This window comes from Mizuhopecten yessoensis, unplaced genomic scaffold (genome assembly GCF_002113885.1).
Source record: "Mizuhopecten yessoensis strain PY_sf001 unplaced genomic scaffold, ASM211388v2 scaffold11115, whole genome shotgun sequence".
NCBI classification, from domain to species: domain Eukaryota; kingdom Metazoa; phylum Mollusca; class Bivalvia; order Pectinida; family Pectinidae; genus Mizuhopecten; species Mizuhopecten yessoensis.
The window spans coordinates 82,224-88,638 of NW_018408887.1; positions in this window are offsets into that span (position 1 = coordinate 82,224).

Here is a 6,415-nt window from a genome sequence, read left to right on the forward strand (position 1 = left end):
ATACCTGATGAATGAGAAATAAGGAAGTCAGTCTCATCAGTTATGTTGGTGAATATTATTTTATGAGAGCTACAAACTGTTGTGAATGGTAAGGAAAACCTTATTTTTTAGGGGGAGGGGGGGGGGGCATGGATGCAGGCCACATATCATGGTGCTGAGAGAACAACTAAAAATCAAAATGATCAAATGCTTAGTTATGGGAGGGGAGGAAACTTATAAGTAGGAGGAAACAAAAATATTGGCAATTGATGATGTCAGTCATCCGTTGTGCTCACTAGTGCAGAACAACTGTAGATAGTTTCTACTCTTTAAGATAGACAATGAAATTATTTTCATGAACAAAAATATTTAGGTTAAATTAAAAATAAAACTATATTTTTATGCACATTGAAATACTCATAGTGTTGAGGTTGATAGTTAATACTGAACTTATGTATTATGATACCTCTTGATCAAAGTTTGATATAAAAAACAATCTTTATGGTGTTATTATGATCTGATCATTCTGCCAAACATTAAAACGTTGACTTGTTCAGATTATCTGACCCTTCATATGATCAATTTTTAGAAACAAAGTTGTTTGTGGGGATTTTATTTTTTTATTTTTCCATATATAGTGCTTGAAACGCGAGATTTACAATCTAATTATAATCAAATTCTGAGGCTGTTCAAGTACAACAATCTGTACCTTAAATATTAATAGGGGTATTGAGTTCTAGTTTTATCAGGTATATGTGTTTTTTTCCAAACCCCTTTCAAGCATCAACATCAAGACTACATCCAATTTTGATTAATGATATTCAATGTTTAACATTGAAATGTACAGCCAACACAACATCTTGTCTTGATGATAGGGAATATTTGACTATAACATATGATTGAATTGCCCCTGACAAGCAGTCTCACAGAACTACACAGATCATTCCATGTACAGCATTGCTACACTCATCAGCCCTATATATATACTATGCAATCTCTGTGTACCTGATTATGTATGCCCTTAGTTTAGTCTTCTTCATTGCTTTTCTCATTCTCACATCTTCCAGTAATGTGTTCAAAAACAATTAAGTCAGTTTATTTTTACCTCAACTTAATCCCACATTCAACATTGCAGTCTGTTGGGAAAGAAAGGGTTCCAGAACTACAATGTCGGCATTGGGTATTTGAATTGATATTTTTTCAAGTAGAGAAATATTCAGACTTTAGTATAGATAAGTAATTGTTCAGACTAACAATGAAGTCTTGGGAGAGTCCTTGTTTGTGCAATTTCTGGTTTGCCCTCTTTCAGGAACGACATTCAGGTTCTATGTATGTACATTTTTTCCCCTTCACAACTGTCAAAATGTCCTAGCAAGGTCGTGGTACTTAATTGCTGTACGTTCTTTAAGTTTTACAGTGATCCAATTTTACCTTAAAAAAACGCTGGATTTATTCTGGTTTCTAAGCAATTGGATCACTTTTTAAAGTAGAGAAGCTATTTTCTCTTCTTTATAGAACCAGCTGCCCAATTCATGACAAGCACTGAAAAAAACTCATTTTCTTGTGTCTTATACACGTATACCCATTAACGACTAGTCAGAAGTTATTCAAGTTGCAGCACTTTTTTTCAGTCACTTAAAAGGTTTAAAACTTAATGTTGTGTTTAATTTAGCATGATTACCCCAAGTATCATATATGGTATAGAATGTTCATACAATGTACATGCTTGTATTGTCCGGCTGTAAGTTGTACCAGACTTATTGTATACCAGCCTGCAAAGCAGTGCAAGTTTTCCATGAATTAGAATGAACGTTGTTTTAAATACAACAATTTCAGCAAAAATTTTAATACATTGTATTTCATTTTGTTAATTTTGGAAGGCACTTGAACTGTCTTCATTTGTTTCAGTTTCCCGTAAACAGACTCTGATTTTGTACAGTTAGGTTGAATTCATTAACATATATGTACTAATTCCCATTCAACTCGATGTACATGGTTACTGACCTACATCTTACTTTGCACTACGTTTATGTAACATATGTCAGCATCTGTATTTATTATAACTCTAACAACCCACCACTCAATCAGTATTTCTCCGTATGTTGTCAAACAGTATATATATTCGTATGTATAATTTCGTTGCCAACATCAATGAATTCCTTATTATTATGAATGAAATGAAAATATCTTTTTGTGAATGTATTCATTTTTAAATGTACATTTTTTATATATGTTGGTGTATCATTGTTTCTTCATTATTGTTAAGTTTCTGTATCTGTATAAATCATGAAATTGATCAGATTTTCTGTTTAAAGGAAAGTGTCTTTTTGAAATTATTTTTTAGGCTATACATAAACTTCCTATGCTTAAAGATGTATCTGATTAAAGTAAAGAAGTTTTCATTGTACTATTATATTATACATTATAAACTTATGAAAATATCTGTATTTTAATCAGATTGCTTGTAGACAGAATAAAAAGGTTAGTTTTTTTGTTTTCATTGTTTGATTTTGAGTTGAGCTGCAGTGTTCTCACTTAATGCATGATAACACTTCAATCTGTGTCACTTTCTAATCCACTGAAATAAAATGTTTCTTTCATGTAGATAAATAACATTTGAAGGGGATAAAGTCTTTAGAGACTTATTTTCTTTTGGTATCTTCTCAGTATATTGGGTTATATGAGGATTTAGAATAAGCCTGAACACTTTTGTATAAAAAAGATTCTCTAATTTGAGATGTACAGAAAATTATAGGTATTTTGAATGAAACAATAGAATCATTGTGGTTGCGTTTTTCTATTTTTGTCTATAATTACTGGTTTGTATATTAATTTTGTTGTACATAACACTGTACATTTAGTCATTGTCAGGGACATGGTAGATCAGTTCTTATTGTTTATTGCTAAACCACACAAGGGTATTGGTTAATATTTATTGTGGTTTACATTGTATGATATTTAAATAAGTTTTTGTTTTCAGTTTGTAGAGCTGTTATCGTGTATCCTGCCATTTGAGCAGATAACATTGTTTTTACCCTGACTTTCAACAATTATGTACCTATGTATATGTCAGGATATTATTAATGCTACTGTAAATTACTTGTATTCCAGTGAAAATACACCTTTCTATATAGAAATTCTATAAATTTTTATAAATTTGATTATTGAGACATGTTCTCAGAATTTTTTTATGGAACTATCCTGCAAATCTAAATAGATCTGCTTGGATGAATTTAAAAATGATCAAAGATGCCTCTGATGAAAAGTTAGGAGTGCAGTTAGTTTAGTACTTAAATTGACATAAAATCTTGGACTATTGAGATCTGTGAAGAACTTCTAAGAACAACTCTTAAATTGAGTAATTGAATGGAAATGCTAAGTGCTTTTTCTGAGGCTCCTGTCTAACACTAATTAGCAAAATCATTGTTGTGATAGAAAAAACTGTCTCTAAACAAACATAAAGATGATTTTTATTTAGCTGTAATAAGTATTTCATTCTTTCTTAGTTGTACTTTTAAATATATTTTCTTCCAAAATATTGAATTTGAGTGTATTGTAAGTTTTCTTCTGCACTCAATTACTTTTTCAGGCCAAAGAAGTTTTTCTTCCTCATATACCCCGCATGAACTTCCAGCAATTTAAAGTAGCAGTTATCATTTGTTTATGTTATAATGTATTTATTAATGTTAGTGAAATGATTTTATTTATGTTGATGGATTCAGTGGTAGAAGGTAACATTGTGTCTTGTTGTGTATACCAATAATTAATTAAAACTTTATTTCGTGTAGAAACCTTTCTATGATTTGGAGTGCTGACACCGTCAGATCACTAGTTTTTACGATTTTTCTGTATATCTGATTTGTAAAGAAGTCAATATTTTGGACCAACAGGCAGTACACACCTGGAGCTGTTAAAGTGATCAACAGCATTGTCACTGGTCTCGTGTGTTAAGTCAGTGACCTTTAGACCAAGATAGCTAGTTGTGTTGTTTCTGTATGTTGTATACTTTTAATCATGGCATTCCAGTATAACTGATCAGCCTGTCAGCAAAGGAGGTAGAGGCGTAGCTTCTATCTTCAATTATTATAAAATAATAGAGAAATCTAATTCAGTTTTCAATATTGAGTGAAAATGTCAATCCACTCATTCAGTGTACACAAGCAAGTTCCTGTACCATTACTCAAAAAGTAAGCATTTTCATTCTGCGGGAATTTATTTGTATTTTATTGGTCAATTAATTTTATCTTTTTCCATTCATAAAGAAATTGTCTGAAGTTTTGTTTTAAGACAATCTTTGTATATTATCAGATATTTCAAATGTTGCGAGTTCAAGACTGAATACCATGATCTAAATAAAAAATAAAAAAATATTAAAACAGAATTCTAATGTGTAAACTTGGGATAGGATTTCTTAGTATTAATTGATAAATTATGTTTTTTGAAGGCTGAACAAAATATTAGGTATACAGGCATATTGAAAAATCCTTGAAAACTAATCATGAAAACCAAAAATGAAGTAAGGTTGAGCTGAAGCATAAAATCAAACATTTTCAAACATTTAACTATATTCACCTTATCTCTAACACCTATACTTGAAATACTAAGCATACTTTAAAGTGTGTCAAGCTGAATTCAGAATAAGTAATAACTTATCTAGCCTTGATGGTATGGAGGTAACATGTACATGTATACATAGTAGAGAGATTGGAGATAAATAAACAAGACGCAAATAAAATTAAACTATTAAAACTCAAATAAGATAAATTTAACAAATCATCCTCTATATAAAACAATCTATAAGATACTAAAATGTTGGTTGTGTGTCGGTGTAAGATCCATGACCTTTTGTGATTAGTACTGGTCTTATTAACAAAATTCATATATACATATATTTAAAAATCAAGGTTTGGTTTGTAAAAAAATCAAAAGTTTTATTTGCAGAATAGTGGAGATGGTTAAAAAGTGTTGACAACAAAATGTAACTGCATGACTGTAAAAGTACTAAATAATTGATCAGGAGAAATATGATACTATTGTGCAATTCAATTCAAGGATCTTATTTTCTTTCTCATTGTAAACTCTTTAAGAATGTGAAAATAAACTGCTACTTAATAGGTAAATAACTGGTAATAGGTTGTTTACCTTGGGCCATTGAGTACAATAAAATTGTACTTGGCAGGAACACATGAATATAATATATCCCTTTCACTTGCGAGCAAACAAAACTATGTTTACACACACACAAAGTATACTGTATGTATCTCCATGCAGGAACAACATCAATATTGTTTATATCATTCTGTTCTTAACAATGCTGCAATGCATAATAAATGATTTGAAAATAAACACTTGTTTGTTATCTTCATTTATGTTTCACATAATGAATATACAATGTATATATATATATATATGTTTATAACAGTTTCATAATGATCTTGTTTCAGATACAAGGAATACTGCTTCTAAATTCATTACAAGCTCACCTGGCCCTTTCGATGCCGTGGCGCAGCATCCATCATTAGTCTGTTGTTAATCTTTTCTTAAAAAAGGCTTCTTCTAAAGAACCAAAAGGCTTTGAGTAATGATATATGGCTGGTTGCTTTCTGGGTTTTAAGCCTTACAATGTTTGCGAATGAAAATTATACTGACCTGCTTTTAAGGTCACAGGGGTCAATTTGTCAAAAACTTATGAACACTTTATCTAATTAACGGAAAGGCCTAGAGTTATGATACTTGCCTTGTAGCCTCCTTGGATAGAGCCCAACAAAGTTTATGAATAAAAATAATCTTTACATACTTTCAAGGTCTCAATGGTCAAAGGTGTCAAAAACTTCAAACTGCTTTTTCTAAAGAACAGACAATCCTGGTACCATGATATTTGGCTCCCCAGGTTGGAGCTTTAAAAAAATTGCAAATAAAGATTTCTTTGACTGACGTTCAAGGTCTCCATGACTTCAACTGAAAAACTTAAGGCATTGGGTCATGATATTTGGCTGCTAGCTTCTGTGTTAGAGCCTTATAAAGTTTGCAAACAAAAATTATGTTTACCTTCTTTCAAAGTCACAGAGTCAAATGTGTCATAGTCTTTAAATAACTCCTTTTAATAAAGGAAAGGCATAGAATCATGATATTGGCTTGTAGTTTCCTTGAATGGAGCTCAACAAAGAATGTAAATATGAAAGACCTTGACCTACTTTCAGTTATACAGGTCAAATGTGAAACCTTTAAAAAATCAAACGACTTTGTCATAATATTTGGCTAGCAGCTTTCGGGGCTGGAGCCTTACAAAGTTCGCGAATTATAACAATCACCTTGGCCCACGTTCCAGGTCACAAGGGTTAACTATTTTAAAGAGTTAAAATGAATTCCCCTGAAGAACCACACGGCTAAAAACCATGATTTTTGGATGTTAGATTTCTTAGACAAACCCGTATAC